The following is a 17782-nucleotide window of genomic DNA, read 5'->3' as shown; positions in this document are numbered from 1 at the left end:
TGATGGTTAACTCTTTGACTGAATGACATGCTGACACCAGCATGTGCAACACTCTTCATAATTGAGAACCTTTTTTATTGCATCACTTTAGGATTCATTACATGGGTGTCAGCTTTTATTTTTCTGGACGTTTACTTTCAATACACTACATTTAGATTCAAGTCGTTATGTGTCTGTGTCTTTGTTCAGCACTAACTTTGGTACTCAGTGGGATTGATGTTTGTTTAAAATATTTGATCTTTTGCTCTTGTGATCACTGACCCATTATTGTAAACACTGGTGACCATATTTGTATGAGATGTTGGAAAACAAGACTAAAGAAATTCAAAAATAAGAGCTGTGTGTGACTAGACTTGGACATAATGATTCTTTTTGTTTTTAACTGCAGAAATGTTCACAAGTAAGTGTCAACACAGGCTGCAGATGTTTTACAGGTTGTGTTTCCCTGTTTTAATAACTGCCCTGAGCTGATTTTCAGTTTGTACAGCTGAAACTTGGTTATTATTTTTACAGGTGTTTCACCGTTAATGTACTTTTCCTCTGCCGTGCCAACATTTCACAAATGCAGCAAGAAAAAAAGAAAGTTGAAAATATTCCAAGAAGTAGATGGCAATATTGACAGTCACTTTGTAAAGACAACAGGTGTAGAGGAAGGAAATACCGTAAGAACATGACTTGTTTAATAAAAATACACTTTTATTTTCTTGTAGCAGCTGAAAGGCTTTACTGTTGAGCCCGGGTTCACTGCGTCCTGTCGGATTGTTTGGTCTTGGATTGAAAGCGTGTAGCCTTCAAGTCTGTATCAGTGTCCCCCACACCCATCATGTTTTCCACCTGGACAAGGTAATAAAAGTTACCGTGGAGGAGACAGAAAGAGAGACAAGTAAAGAGAGCTTGCAGTCAGATGTAGTCAGACTGTGAAACTTGCGTACCCCACCCAGACTTTAAAAGGTAGTGTTGTATGTAGGTGACACAAACCTACAGACCTCTCTTACTTTGTGTTTTATTGATCTCAGACCCTGCCTTGTAACTTTTTGTTGACATTTGTTTGGTTTGGTTTTCCTGCCTTCCTTGAAGCATGTCATTAAAGTTTTAAAATAAAGTCAATAGTAAAAGCATGACTGGATGTAAAACTTGTTCTTTTCACTTTTATTTTATTTTTTTCAATTTTTGAACTCTTACAAAGAGAGAGGATATATAAACACACTTTCCATAGCTGTGTTTCACAGGCCTTGTTTGTATGCACTTTTTCTATTAAAAAATTCCATTGAATCTATTTGGTGCACCAGCATAGTAACACCTGTACAGGTTTCCTGACAGGTAAGATGTTGGAAGCAGCTTCTGTGACTGGTTTAAGTGGTAGGAGGATGTTTGATCTTAACCTTGCTTGCTGGCAATGTGACACTATCTACACATTATAACGCAAACTGTGGAGGAAGGTAGAAAATGTGTTAGGAGATAATGAGAAGGCGTCTTGATGCATGCTCAGTCATCCAGGTAAGTAAATCCCAAAAGGTTGATTCTGTTCATCTGGACGTAGCATTTTCAGTGGGAGAAGGTGCTAATGTTTTTTTCAGGTATGAAGAATAATTGACACAGTTATGTGAAAGACTAAGTACATCCAGTGATACAAGAGCTTATAGAACCACCTTTTACTGCAATAACTAGAAGCTGTTTTCTGCACGACTTTATCAGTTCCTCACACCACCGTGGAGGAATTTGGTTGAACTTAAACCAAGCTTAAAGTCTCAGCTTGTCTGTCAGGTTGAAGTCTAGACTGTGACTCGGCAGCACATTGATTTTTATTTGTTCTTTTGGTAGATTTGCTGATGAGCTTGGCATCATTTTCAGGGAGAATGGCCTCCGATTTCACTCTTATAGTTCGTGGTCATCTAAATAACATGTAAGGTTCCCAAGACCTGTGGCTGCAAACTGAGCCGAAATCATTACCCCTCCACCACCGTGCTTTACAGCTGGCAGAGGTGTTTGTGCTGATACAGTGTTTGGTTTTTACTATGACCACACATCTGCACTTTGGTCTCATATGTCTAAAGGACATTGTTCCAGAAGTCTTGATGTTTGTTCAAATGGCTCTGTAGTGTTGTGGTTGACAGATAATGGGCAACCAGGAAACGGGCCTGATTTGATCCCAGGAGGAGGCACAGATACTCTGGGGTTTGCTTTAGGAAGGGCATCTGAGGTAAATATGTATGTAATGTAATATCCTTGTGAGTAGGAGAAGAGCTGAAAGTAGCTTTTCTATGTGGTTTGTTCAGATGCAAGTTTGCAAACCTTAGCTGTGCTGCCATGTTCTTTTTTTAGGGAGAAGGGGATTTCTCCTGGCAAGCCTTTCAAATAAGCAATGGTTCAGTTTTTTTCTAATTGTGCTGTCATGACCTTTACCATTTAACATGCTGAGTGAAGCCCGTAGAGTTTGAAATGTTGCTCTTGGGTATTTTTTGCAGTTTCTTTGAGCATTGCATCGTCTGACCCTGGGGATGAATTTGCTGGGAAAGTTGTGGCATTGTATTAAGACACAGCTGAATGCTTCAGACCGACAAATGAGTTGATGGACATCAGATATCACATCATAATTTTAAGTTTATCATATTTTTAAGTTCAGCTAATGAGTTTTGACATGTTTGTACTTGGAGAATTGAAATGAAATGGTGAGAAAGCTCTTAAAGTGCTGACAGTGTAGAAAAATTTCCACGTTCATCACTTTAGAGATGCATATGATCACTTCAGGTAGGATTTAGTGATATTCTGAATCACCTATAATTGAGACCACAGTAATTTCCCCATCTTCAAGTCCTCGCATGATGAAAATGATTATGCAGCCATCTGTAGCCATTCAGTGACATGACTAATGCAAAGCAACACCGGAGGAAATCCCTGTACGTCTGTTTAAAAGATTGAGGGTCATTGTAATACAAATTCAGCCATAACCTTTCCCTTTCTTTCTCTGTCCTCCTACACCCTCAGCTATACTTTTTTCCCCTAATGCGTCACAAAAGTGTTACGGGTATACAGTAAATCACATGTGGACTGAAAAACCTCTCCATCTTTTCCCCACGCCACATCCCTTTAGAAATCATTTAGACATGCACAACCAGAAACGCTGGATTTTTTGTGTGACTCCCCCGCTTGCAAATGTGGACCGTAGACAGAAGATTCATTATTTACAGCTTGCTTGTTGCTTTCTTAAAGGAAAAGGGAGGAATTCGCAAAGAGTAAAACTGCTTTCTTATAAGCTCATCTTATGCCTCGGGGGGGTAGTTTTTCACATTTGTGGGATGGGATGTTGTAAGATGTACCACTGTTTTTAAGACTGAAAGAAATAAAGTTATTGTAGGGACAAATCTCAGACAGCCGGACTGAGTCACACTGTCTTCATTCCAGGCAGCTGTAGGTGGTGGGGAGCTCCACCCTCTTTAACTGACCACAAAAAACATCAGCACCCAGGGCGATACTTTTGGTGACTGCCGTTCCTCTTTCAGCTTTTTGGTATTGCAAAGCCTGAAGCAACATGAGTGGAATGCCTTTTTATCCGTCTTTTGTCCCATTTTCTTGAACAGACACTCTTTTTGTTTTAATTGGTTAATTTAACTAGGATTGTTTTCACTTGAGGCTCTGGGGATGGGAGGATGTTTTGGGTTGTTAGTAAAGAATGAAAAGATGGACATTAATAAAAGAGTTTTGTTGGTAAGATGCGGCCTCCCCAGTTTGTTTCAGCCCAGCCTCCGATGCTTTATTTCTTTGATTAAAGTCAGAGTTGGACCATTTTTCATCCTGGAATATTTATGCAATGCTGACACAGCATCTAAACAGCTCTCTGCTCTCTTCGTATCAGATCTTTCAAGTATGCGCTGCCTGCCCTGATTGCAGTTAAAGGCGAACTCCAATTTTACAGGCTATTAGTCATGGTTAGTTTACATCAGTCTGTAAAAACATCATTAAATTTGAAAAAATAATCTCAATCATGTGAAATTTATAACGGAAAGCCTTCGTTCAGACGGTCTGAGAAATGCAGGGTTTATTTATTGAGACAAGCGGCTAAAAATGTTTAAATATGTTGTCGTAAAATGAGAAGACCGCCCTCATCTATGGTTTCTGTGGTCTAAGATATGATGCCGTATTCTGATGATGACTCAGCAGCATTTCCAAGTTTAATAGCACAGCCTTTACATGCCTGTGTCGTCTTGTCTTGCATGAAGGCTTTTCTTTGCTTACGGCAGATTATGTAGATGAAGTTCCAATGAGAACTCAAGCCCTGAGAATTTCCTCCTTTTTATCCCAGATTTCCCAACACAACATCATCTTATGCACAGATCTGCTGAGCTAAGAGAGCAGTTCCCTGTGGATGGGCTGCTTTTTTATTTATTTATTTAATATCTAAAATGCTATTGACTATATATGGTGAAATAACAAGTTCATTGGAAGAAACTTTGGAAACTCTGACTCTAAACTCTGACATTCATTAAAAAAGGGGTTAATTTATAAATTTTTAGGTTTTCAACAAACCATTTGAAGGGACTTCATGCTTGGTTGGCTGAGTAAAGCTTCTGGAAATGACTCCCTTTCACTGGGAAAGTCACAGAAGAGTGCCCCTGTAACGGCCACCATCTCAGGACCTTTTGATGTTTGAACACATGCTTCGCTCATTATGGGATTAAGAGGCTGAGGAAATTGTGCAGTTGGCATTGTTGAAATCACTCAATGACTTGCAAAACTGCAAAAATATTCTGGGTTATATAGTTTCAAAAGTGAGCACACTTTTTGGTGGCATTGTTCCTGGAGTTATAGATATGGGACTATCTCCAGTGAAAATGCAAGAAGGTGTAAGGATAATGCTGATGTCTCTGTCCTCAGACCTGAAAGGATTGTGGCAAAAAAAACGCTTTGTCTAGCAGAGGCACAAATGTTTGTGAAGGTATAAACGTTTGCAAATCCTTCTTGCACGACAGTCGCCGGTGTATTGGCCGTGTGGTCAGAGAGACGTCTGGATTTCCCCTCCATCTGTTAGCAAGTTGGAGAAATTTCCGATCTACATCCGCTCACCCTGACTCATGCTCTTTCACGGCACACCAAAGTTTTTGTTTTTTTAAACTCAGTTTGGAATGAGTCAGTGAGTGGAAATAAACACTGTGTGAGGCTTTTTGAGAATAGATAACATCTTTAATGAATCCATGTAGGATGTAGGATCTGTGACACACGACATGGACTTTTAATTTAAACCTGTTCCAGTGGAGGAGAATTCAGTAAGGGTCTACATTAGGTAGCTTTGTGAATTACACAAAAGAGCTTTGCCTCCTTTGAGGTGAATATAACTAGCCACAAAAGATGCTTCAGATCTTCTGTGAATTCATGTCTCGGCATATCACCGTCTCAATCCGTTCCTGGCAAAATGACGACAGTTGGTTTGTGCTAAAGCCAAGTCTGCCAGCCTGTCTGCCGTGCCTGTTTGATTAGATGGGTGAGAAACTTTAAAGAATTCACTGTTAAACAGCCAAAGACTTCCATTGTGTAGATAGACGGCTAATTACCCGTATCTACAATCATCACAGAAGTTCAACGTGATGTGAAATCCCAGCTAAAAGAACAATAGCCACAATATTTCTGTGCAGTTTTCGTGTAAATTGCTCTTTTTAATGCTACATTGGACAAAGCGAGGCCAAACAAACACCAAAGTTCTTTTTTTTCTTCTCAAATCGATGGTTTGATCTTTCACCACGGCGCCGTTTTCCATCACGGGCGATAATTTACCTTTAAACAATCTGGCACTTCCAAAAAACCTGTTTTTACTTTAAAAACAACAACTTTGCCAAAACTTTTTTTTTCCCCTTCACAAGTCTGACATAAACTGAAGGTTTTTCAAGATTTTTTTTTCTTGTTTTTATGCGGTTCTCGCTTCAAAGATCAAAGTTTGCTTCTGCGCACCACTTCCCTGAGACGACACAAACTGACCGGGATTCTCATAACTCACTGTCTTTGTGTGTGTTCTCATGTGGGGAGTAATAATAGTAAAGGCAACAATCACCCACGCACAAATAAATATGTACCAGGGCAAATCTCCAGAGGACAGTCACTTTGTATATGTTAGCACGGACATTTCACAAATGCAGCCTCTTTAAGAGAAGATGGAGAGGTCAGGGATTATTTCCATTTCCCTGCAGTCACTTCAGATGCCTCTCAGAAGTATCAGGATAATTTGTTCTCTTCTGCCCATCCGGTTATGGATCCTAATCCCCAGAGTCAACACGGCCAATTCCAGACTTCCGATCTCCGCGCTGTTTCATCTTTGTGGGAAGCAAGAATGACAGCATTGTCATCACCAGCTGGTCAAACCTCCCTTACATGCAGCTGATCAGGTAGCAAGCATTGGGGTCCCCTCCCCTCTCTGATTGGTGATGGGTTGGAATTCTTTTTCCGAGCTGTGGTCGAGACCAGTTCGCTGCTCAGTGCTGATGCATTTTTGTCTTTTGTCTTTTGACTTTTTCTTATGAGGTGATAAAATTTTGCCCAAAATTGGCCTCTTTCATGGCAGTCATATGCACAGAAAAGGAAATGTTCAGACTCGCTGTGGACAGAGTTGTTTGTTAGACAGTCACAAAAGGGAAGCAGCTGCTATGTGCAATCCATCTGCTCATCTCTCCAACTCCAGAGACACCACGACTGGTGTTTAGCAGTGGACTGTCTCTGGGGCGGGAATTAAAAATTTAAAGAAGAGACACTAATCAGACTTCACACAGGTTGTATTTACAGCGTGTAGTGTGTGTGTGTGTGTGTGTGTGTGTGTGGGGGGGGGGGGGACAGGAAGGATTTCAGGGACAGGTATTTAATACATAAATGGAATTTAAAGAAAAAAAAAAGCCACAGTTATAGTTGAAGTGCATAGTCACAGTGTTTACCTGGTCAGTAGCTCTAGTAAGAAGTCTAAGGACTGTTTTGTTCCAGTTTATCAGAGGAGAATGCAACTTTCCTGATTTCCTTTTGACTCCTTGGGGATCTTTTTCCATCTATCTAAAAGGTTTTGATTTCTGTTAGCGGCATTAGTCACAAGGTTCTGAATGGATTGCCATTAAAGTTTTACCTGAGGCAGGTCTTGGGCCAAACTTGCTAATCATTAACTTTTGAAGTCATCCTATAAGACTTCTTTACCATCATGAGGGCAAACATGGAAACTGCATGCTTTGTCAAATGCATATCCTATAGAAATAAGAAAACTGGGAGGAGACGCTGTCTTTATGAAGTCATGACAGTCTCCCAGAATATTCCAGTTCGGATCATGTGTAATGTAGAGGGAATTTTCAGCTCTGCTGAAGGTATGCATTCATGAAATGCTCTTGTTTTAACCTGTGGTGATGCCTCCTGCTGACCCATGAAGTACTGCTCAAATAGCTTCTTCTTCTTTTTTGCATAGTCTACAGATATCAAACTTCCCCTCCCCCACCAAAAATGCTATTGGGTAAAAGCCCAGTCATTCGTAAATATTTTTCTCATTTCCGCGCTCAAGTTTAGTACGGTAAATATGTAGCTTTACACAGTGAGACATTTTAAACCTGGTGACCCTCAAACCCTGCCCATGCCAGACAAGAAGTGTCTGGATTCCAGGTGTGGGAGAGTCCCTCTCCATTCTTTTCATGCCCACAAACCAGGTAAATGATTTGTCAGAGCAGGATGACCCTTCACTTCAAGTTCATGCAATGACTTGTTCTGCTGTAGATTTGAGGGGGAAAAAAGTGGGTGGGTGGGAGTGGGGAATTCATTTTAGGATATACAGTGGATTTATGATTTAGAGAAAAAAAGTTTTTAACTTTGTCGTTTTTTGCTTATAAATTGTAAATAAATAGATTTATTTAATAAATGCATAAATAAATATAAGTAAATTATTAACTTGAATTTTCTGTCATATAATTTCAGTCTCATTTACAGCCCAAAGCCTCGGACTGCTTTTTTTTATACTCTCAGCTCTGTGATGTCATAGATGAGGGGCTATCCCTGATATGGTTATCTCAGGCACACACAGCAAAGAAAGCTTACCCACCCACTGTTTGTGAGGGGCAGCCAATCAGAAGAAGGCTTGGTTAATGTGAGGATGGCCTTAAAGGGAGAGGAGCTAAAATTAGATAAAGAATATTTTAACCTGTAGGTCATCCAGAGTTCCTCTGCTACAGTCAGGGAAGAAAATATGGTGTTGAAAATGACGTCATAGGTTCCCTGAAGTGAGAATTATAGCAACTATGAAGGAATGTGATGTTGAATAATGGTTAGAGGAAGCTATTCATCTAAAACTCCCGCGTGCAGGGTGGCTCTTTCCTGAGGGTTACCGAAACTAAATATTTAGGGTCTGTTTCCCATGACGACCTGGATGGACTGTGTCATCCTGCTTGCCTTCAGCACCGGCTTCCTGTTTCATATGCGTGTGCTGTTAGGCCCCATAATTAACCCCTCACTGATTTGGTCTCCCTCTACTGGAGGACATGGCAGATGGCAGATGAAACGCTTCCCGGTGTATCTGAATTTTTCACACTGTGTAAAACAGGCTTTCTTTTTGGCAGGGATTCAAAAGTAATCGTATGAGCTTCAGTCGACACATTAAACTCGTCAATTCCCATCATGTAGGAACCAAAACATCTAAACACATGTTTGTGGGGTTTTTCTGGGCTGTCCCATCAACAGCCAAAGTGTGTTTGAGTGTTGTGCCGAAGGCTTGACTGACGCAAGATTGTAGCAGAAGGAAATAAAAACCTTGTAATTACTCTAGTAGCTCTTTGAGCATCGATTGAAATGTTGACTGTGGGAGAGATAATCGTTCCCCTTCTTTTCTGCTACTCAGATACACTTTTAGTAGCAGTTTTTTTTTCTTCTTCAAACATGCATATTTTGACTTGAGTGGCTGTTGGCACTTGACAGGCCTCGTGTACGCTGTGTTTGGTTTTCCACAGGTGTGTTTTTGTTAGGCGAGCAGTAAAGTTTGCTTTTGGTCATTTGGTGAGGCCTGCAGCGGTAAGCATGCGGGGAACTAAATTTTACATGTCATTGTAAACATGTAACGTATGTTAGCACTCATTCATTTACACCTGTAGTTGTCAGCAGGAGAGGTGCATGACCGGGACGCATGTTGATCTCCTTATGAAAGACATTAAGTACAAAGTTGGCTGATGCTGTCTTGCTCGTGTTCATTAAAATTGCACTTGGATTACTTTTATTCCTTATGGATTTATAAAAAACTGAAGTGTGGAGGAGTGGAGGAATTTTTTAGCTTCTTAAGGGAAATCAGAAATGGTTTGAGAACCACTAAAGAAAAAAAAAACATGTTTTCATCTTTGAGGCATTAAAGCAGTGGTTCTTAACCTTGTTGGCGGTACCGAACCCCACCAGTTTCATATGCGCATTCACTGAACCCCTCTTTAGTGAAAAATAAAATATGATTTTTTTCAAATTCAAGACATAGATATGTTTTTTATTGGTGCACAAAATGAGCGTTGCATGTCACGGTGGAGGCTCTGCCGAACCCCTGAGACCGACTCACCGAACCCCTAGGGTTCGATCGAACCCAGGTTAAGAACCACTGCATTAAAGAAAGTTTCGTTTTAAATACACCTCAGTATTAACCTGTTTATAGTATAAACCTTAAGAAAGGATTAGTTTGAGGCAGGATCTCAGGCTTCTGTATTCCTCTCCAGAAAGTTGTGGCCCACTTTGTGGACAGTAGAGGGAGCTATTTCCCCATAGCTACACATCACCGCTGGGGGTGTGAGCTCACACCAACAATCAGATTTTCATTTGTAGCCAGCTGGTTCAAATTAGTAGGTCAGGAAAATAGCAGACATGCACATCCTAGCACCTTATAAACGCTGTGCTGACGTTCTGGTTCTCCCCTGCAAACATTCACAAACCGGCCACACAACTTGTAAATTTCAAACTCAGCCGAGCACACATTTAAATGAAGAACCCTTTCAGCTTATCTCCCCTCCACGTACTTCAGTCAGCCAGGTTTTCGTTTCAGGCAGAAGATTCAATTCTCTGTCTGTCATTAGTTGCGATAACGGCTGGCAGGCATGGTGTTGAAGGCCAATTACAGTTTAGACATTTCCGGATGCTCTGACTTGACAGTGTGCTAATTAGTGGAGTCATCGCAATTACAAGAGGCCTCGAAGTAGTCCCTTTGGAGCTGGAATTTTTTAAAGATCACCAGCAGGCAGCAGGCTCTGAGCTCTTTGGTAATTTCCTGCATTGCACCTCCTTTTAATTACTCTTATCATTTGCCTGAGTGATGATTGAGCAGAGTGGAGCTTAGAGTGGTGCTTGTTGGTCTTAGATCTTACTGGTTTAGTAGACTTGGGTTACAGAAACACTGTTTGTAGTTAACTCTCACAGTCACTGTAAAGAATTCGACTTGCTGGTGCATGAGTAGAGGTTCCCAAAACATACATGTGTTGTGGGGTTTGATTAAATCTCAAGAATAAACAAAGAACCAAACTCTTAATAGCCAACAGGGAATTTTATGGTACATATACTTGACATGTTCTCAGGGTTAAACCCATGTATGGAACAGTTATCCATCTTTGATCTGCCCTGGATTGATGCTAGTGTTTACTGAGAAAATGACATTTCTCTAATGCAATAATTATGGTAAAGCATGGGTGTCTGTCTTCTATCGCATATACGGTGCACGCCTTTACCTCCTTCCTATACTGTAACAGTTGTTTAGGCACCACAGGCTACATATTCCTCTGTGTTTGTGGAATGTGTCTCTTTCAGAGTGACAGCCAAGCTGTTTCTGCTTGTCTGAGCAGGACTGCGTGGATCCCTGCAGGGCTCTGTCTGCCTGTCTGTCTCTTTCTGCAGGATACTGGGTCGCTCAGTGCAAAGATGCACCCTTTAAAAAGAAAAGAAAGAAAAAAGCAGTAGGTCTTTTCTGCTGCTTTTCAGCACATAGATTACGCACAGCATCTGCAGGGATTTCATGGGGTTGTACCTCGCCATGTGATGAGCTCCTAAGTCTTCTTCCTCTCTTTGAAGATGGAATAAGTGACGAGTTAACAAAAACAATGTTGGAGCAACTAGTCAGTGATTTAAAAAAGAAAAGAAGCTTAAGATTAGAATAATAGAAATGGTAAACACCCCTGATTAGTCTTGGGTTTGGGCCTGTATTCAGTTAACCTGCATGTCTTGAAGGAGTAAATCTTTTAAAGGACAGGAACAAACTGATGGTTGGGGAAGCTGACTCTCGTAATGCTGCGGTCTCTTTATATCGGGCAGTGGCAGAGGATGACCATGTCCATTTTAAACGATGACTCCACCCCTTATATGGGGAATTTTAGCTTCTTCAATCTGGGTGAAGATTTGCAGTGAAACAAAGCATCACAGAAGTAGCTTCATCTGAATTGTCCATCTGACTAAACTATGGGAAACTATGCACATATCTTTTCCATTTATTCATTTTTTTAATGGGAAGCTATTTATTTATTGTAGTATTTTTAGCTTTTTTGTATTTTAGCCTGAGGGTTATGAAGTTGTGGTTTTAGTGAAGCCAGGAGCAATGCTTATTTTCTGCATCTGGTAGAATAGTTGCCCGCTCTATTAACAAACCTACCTAAACGCATCAGCAAAGGAACCTGAATCTAAACGTGGAAACGGGTGTGGGTTAATGCATGCTTTAGCTATCAGACATCACAGCTTACAGTTTGTGGCAGTGTCAGTGAAGAGCTAACAACACATTGTTAGCTTACATAATTATGGCTCCAGAAAATGCCTGGTTTCACAACAATACATGTGTTACTCATACTTGAACAGCAAAACATGAGCAGCACAGCCAACACCAGCTCATAAGTGAAGAGAATCTCTGACAGAGCAATCCATCAGTGTCTGGGCGCGAGTCTCAACTCAGTGTCTTTTCTTGGTATTTGTAGTACATCTGTTTGTTGTATTATATTATAATATTACTGGAATAACCGTTAATGTGAGCTACTCCTACTTATGGCTAATTCATCTGCAATTAGAAGACATAAGTCGTAAGAAACCTTCTTCATATTGAAATGAAACCCAATGTTATGTTTGCTTTTCATCAAGAGATTTTTGATGCTTGACTTTTTTGTTTCTTCCTCTTCATGTTGAACTTCACTGGTTATCTTTTCTGTTAATGGTCAACTTTTTAACCAATCAGCAATCAACCTAAGGATTACCACACTGTGCATTGCTTCACGTGTTGGCTGTATTTCCATAATCCCTCTCTTATTGTGCAACCAAACGTGCAGCCGTGAATTTGCCCCAATCCAGAAACACATCCATGAAGAGCGTGCATTACACGGACAAGATCCACCCGCATGTTTCTATTAACGGGTACTTTACATATGAATTTGAATGAGAAACCAACCACGAAATCGACCAGTCACATGTAGTAGAGCTATTGAGCCAATTGCCAACTTTAAATACTACCTCCATATTCCACTTCCTGATTCAAGTTCATTGGAGTGGAAGTTTCTATGTATTCTGTATGTTTAATTATTAATTTAAGACATTTTAACAGTTTCTAGTTTACAACAGTTCAGATGTTGCTACAGGAGGCATTTAACATGGTACCCTGCTCCTACAGGTCACTCCTGGACTGTGATAAGTGTCTGTGGGAAACAGGACTCTCTTCCCTCCTAATGTGATAGCTGTGACCTTCTGACCTCCATTCTTATTAGCCAACCCCCACCTCTCATTTCCTGGCTGTCTCTCACACACACACACTGACATACATTCAGCGGTTGGCGATCCTGCAGATGTAAGAGGATGTGATTTGAATTAGGTTCTTTCATTCTGACTGAAAGCCAGAGCATAGTGGCAGTATAGGAACACTATCTACTATCTGTCCATCTACAGCTGATAACTTGAATTACAAGCCTATAGCACGCATGTCCTGAAACAAGTGCTTCCCAGGCCTAACCTTAGGCAGTGGATTACTCCACTTCACTGACGACTGATTGTGCTTTGAAACTGGGTAAAAATAGATCCTGCTTGCAGCTTTTTTCTGTTTTGGACTCAGCTGTTTACCACTGTGTTGAAACCTGTTGCTCAGGGTTACATGAGAGAGCTTTTCTGTTTGCAAACAGGGACTTGCAGCCTGCAGAGAGAGAGTGGAGGCATGGTGCTGAAGATTATCAGATGATAGTATAACAGGCGCTTCCTCGTGCTTTTAATTTCTCCAGTTGATTCATTTTCAGATGTACTGCTGCTCGACTGTGACATGCTGGACTGATGCCCTCGCAGCTGCAGCTCAGACACGGGTGTGGTGTGTGTTTCAGCCATATATTCACTATAGTTTGTATATGTTTTTGTCTGTTTTTGTCCAGCAGATGTATTTCAACCATATGTGGCTTCGTACTGGGGATGTTAGGATGTCCTAATTAGTGTGTGTCATTTAAAACTCCCAGCTCTCCCATTGCCGTGGAACGTAATGCTTGTATAACCACTAACACTGTGACTACACCATGACTCATAGCGAGAGGTTAACAACTCTCACATGCTGAAATAACATAGGTGCATATGGAGACAAGGATGTGTAAACGTGTGTGTGTGGTTGTTGCCAAAAGGCCCTTTAGCTGGACTGCCCACATGGTCTTGTGTTGTCACCCTGGATTGTGCCTGGTTGGGGGTTATTTTTTCCTTTAGGGTAATAGAGACTGCATAGAAAGTCGATGGTGGAACGCATACTTTTCTCCTCTGTCAATAGTCTAGGCTATTGTGTTTCTAACTGTTATTAAATTATTTATAAATGCTATATTTAGCACATCATACAAATTGTGAGTCTGCACATGAAATGCAATATCTGAATGACAGTCAAAGTGGCGTAAAATAACGATGCGAAGTGACGGATAATTGGCTGCCTTCGGCCTCTTCTGGATTATGTTCAGAAGCTTTTTGTTGGTGTTGTAATTAGTCGATCATTCACTTCCCATTGATGGTCTCAGTCTTCAGACGCGGTCCTGGTATTAGGTTTCATGCTTTTGTCTGTGCATTGTGAGGACAGACACAGGGGAGGCCTGGAATTTCTCCTCCTTAAACATCTGAGGAGTTTAAAGATCAGGCATCACAGAAATGCAAAAGAAAAAGGCCTACCACCAAGCAGGATCTTCATAATCCTATAATGCATAGCCGATGTACCTTCATTACCTGTGGAGGACCCGAGACTTCTACCTCATGGTCTTCCTAAGCACCACCTTTTGTTTCACATTCTTCATTCATAATTTCCCCTGGCAAGTGTAGTTCAGATTTTTAGCCATCATTTTAGGTAATAATTTCAGCTAACAGTTAAATTGTTATTGATGCTTTTTTTTTTTTTTAATTTAAAAAAATAACATTTTGCTATAAAAATCAATTGCTATCTCAACAATAAGCTAATCAACTGTTTCTTTATTTTTTTATTTCAACCTTTTTTAACATTATTTGGACATTTTATTCCTTCATGCATTCATACCAGCTGCTATTTTGTAATCCATATGCATTCGTTTTAGTTAACTAGTAACTGCTCAGCTCAGACTGGTTTAAGTCCCTTGTTTGTTCATTTATGAATAATTAGCTAATATTTCCATTACATGCATGGGTAGTGCAGAAGTGCTCCCCTGGGTACCTCTGTTTAGATTCTTTTCTGGATGGATCCAGATACAGCGTTTAGGGCCAAACCATAACAGTGAAAACTGATAGATTTATAATCTGAGTCCACATAACTGTTAATTAAAAACAAAAACATATTTTAGTATTGAGAAATGTGCATCGTTTTAATTTCTTGTCTTGCTAGGATATCCACTGTTCCGTTAATGTGTTTTTGTTAATGGGTGAACTGGTCCTTTGAACAAGTAGGAATCCCTGCTGAGATTATAACCCTCTGTTAGTGTGCAGGCGACCAGCACGTGACCTTAGTTAAAGGGCGGCTCTTATAGAAGACATGGTTCAACTACACATAAGCAATTTTGTCAAAAGCACCTGTTCCTTTTAAATGTATAAAAACAGGTTGTTTAACGTGCACGCCTATTCTTGGCACATTCTAGTGCACCTTAAAGGCTTTGCTGTTTAAATGTAGGGCTGATGCATTCAATGAAAAGACTTTAACTAGTCTTGCAGTAATTTTCTAGCTTCCAGCTGTGTTGTCTTCTTCTTTTATGGTTTGTACACATATTAAGGACACATATTACTTTTCACATTTTCACATGTTCATGATATGGAGATTGCCTTAGTCTAAAAGACTGATGAATGTCCTGCATTTTTTAATAAATAAACTAATCATTTTCTAGTTGTAGTGACAATCTTGACAGGGGGGGATGCATTACACGTTGGACATGCTTCACTGTCTGGCAAGTTCTAATGAAAATTTTAAATTGCGTGTCTTTGACTCACACGTGAATATACCCCCGGGGTAATTCATTGTCATCTTTAGAAAAATAACACTCCTGGTGATTCATTTTCTTTCACGCAGTTTCTTCTTTTTGTCTGGATTTAGAACGTCACGGAGGTTTGCTATCTGATTTAGTAAAGGAAACATGAAGGGCTTAGTTAAAAGAGCAAATCTTGCTGATGGGACTCCCCACAGTCTGTGGATCGTGCAGAACAGCTAGGTTTTTGTTCATGTAAAGGATGGATGGATTAGGCAGGGAATGTACCACATGATGTTTCTATTCTGCTGAGATCAGGTGAAATTTAACTTGAACTTTTCTGGGGGGAAAACAGCAAAACCTCTGTAAAGTCTAAGCTACACCATAATGAAATGCACAACCAAATGCCTGACAGAGGATTTCACAAGCTTTAGGCTAATCATTATCCATCACAAGACTCGAGTCTGTTATCCTAAAGTTTATTACCCAAGTCGCTACCACAAACTTTGGGTTTGTTTCGGTCTGCAAGACAAAGATTATCGAGCTTGTCTGACCAGTGCTCCAGACTTTCAGTTCTTTCTCAAACATTTTGTGATGGACTATGTTGCACAGCAATGCTTAAAACTCAACTTCTCAGCCCTTCTGGAACTCTCTCGCTGAGCCTGGGATCTCAGAACTCAGTTATCTTTTTATAAAGTAGATAAAATCTCATTTTTTTAAAACTTGCTTTAGAGTATTCTTTTGTCTTTCTGTCTTGTTGTGTGCTTTATTACTTACTCTTGGGAGTTATTTCCCCCAAGAGATATTATTACAATGACTTATTTAGTCAAAAGCAAACTTCTTATCATATGATTAAAGATAACAGTTTCCTTTCATCAGGATGGAGAGCGTGAAAAAGCTTGGCCTTGTGTGAAATGAGCCATACTTTCCTTCATAGGGTAACCAGTTAACAGAGCTAACCATCTTCTGCAGTTTTTATGAACTCTTTTGCATTAAATGTGTGTTGTTGAAGACTGCATTGCTCTCCTGGCGACACCCTACCAGGGCTCCAGGCTGTGGCGGTGTGAGTGTCATCATTTCACATGGTTGCATTTGTGCAAGTGCATGATGATCATTAGTCTGTTTCGGTGCGCTGCTGGCACAGCCAGCTACCGTCACTGTGGTTGAAAGTAGTACTTTATCTCTTTTTCATGTGCTTAGCAGGTGATGATGAAAGAGTGAAACACTCCATTTAAGCTGTTGTAGTGTTTTAAAGATGAAGCAGTCTGGAGCTGATTACTGTTTGCCAATGAAAGGTCCCGGCTCAGACACTTATGATGAAAGGAAGTGCAGGTGAAGGGAGGAAGAAGTGGAAATGTGAGAAAGTGCAGAACAGAAAATGTATATCAAATTCTATTAACCATATTCGTGAATGATGCCCATTAATAAACTTTTGGGACAGGAAATTTTACTGGTTCCCAGAAAAGTGGGTTCCAGCCTGAGCTCCAGCTCTAATGAAAGAGCGGTGCTGAAATGGATAAATGTTCTTCTTCAAGTAATCAGTTCTGAGAAATAAATCCCTGTTGATGCCAAAGTTTGTGTAACCTTTTGCTTTTTTTTTTTTTTTTTAATTCCTGGATTTTGTCTTTAGCACTCCCTTAAAATTTTAATTTTAAAGTGCAGCCACCTTTATTTTCCCCACCAAAGGTTAGGGTTGTGTAATGTTTACACTTGATCTACACATTGTCATTTAGTACTGCACCACACCAGCTACACATAAGTAGAGCGAAAATTGAGTTTTATAGTTATAGTTGAAATTGCTAAATGATAAAATCAGATAATGATAGAAATGTTTGATTTGAGTTTTGCTGCCTCACGTATCAGCCACATTGATCACGAGGCGGATTTTGTTCTTTTGTAGCACCAGTGTTACCAGTGAAAAAGTTAGTGTAGGCCCCAGTTTCTATAGTCCAGACACACATAATCCTGCAGGCAGGGGTCAGTTGCATCGTTAGTGACCCCAGGCCGAGAGAGAGTGTTACAGGGTAAAGTTGTCAAGCTTGTGTCAAGACATTTCCCTATATCCATGTGGGAGCTTTATGGAGATGACCTTCTGAGTTCCCTTCTATCAGCAACTGAAGCTGCAAGCAAATGCCAACGTATAAGAAAGACACTTACGCGAACCTCCTGTTCCTTTTATCGCTAAGATCCCATTAGCAGTCGTCGAGGGTCTCTGTCAGCCAGCCCCACGGCGATATGAGAAACCAGTCTGGACAAGAAAGCGAGGCTTGGATTACTGTGTACCCACAGAGCACTGAAAACAGGCGTGTAAACTAGACTGAACAATAAAGGGCACCCTGTAGACAAGGGACAACTAATGCACAGACAATGGGTTATGTTGGAGCGCTTAAGCTTGTGAAAGAAAATGGGACCAAGAATTTGCA

Source organism: Mchenga conophoros, linkage group LG16 (assembly GCF_057382185.1).
Source record: "Mchenga conophoros isolate Kocher_MC1m ecotype Shallow Benthic linkage group LG16, M_conophoros_male_GT1.1, whole genome shotgun sequence".
NCBI classification, from domain to species: Eukaryota; Metazoa; Chordata; class Actinopteri; order Cichliformes; family Cichlidae; genus Mchenga; species Mchenga conophoros.
The sequence above is the reverse complement of the archived record's forward strand: the minus strand, read 5'-3'. Positions refer to the sequence as shown.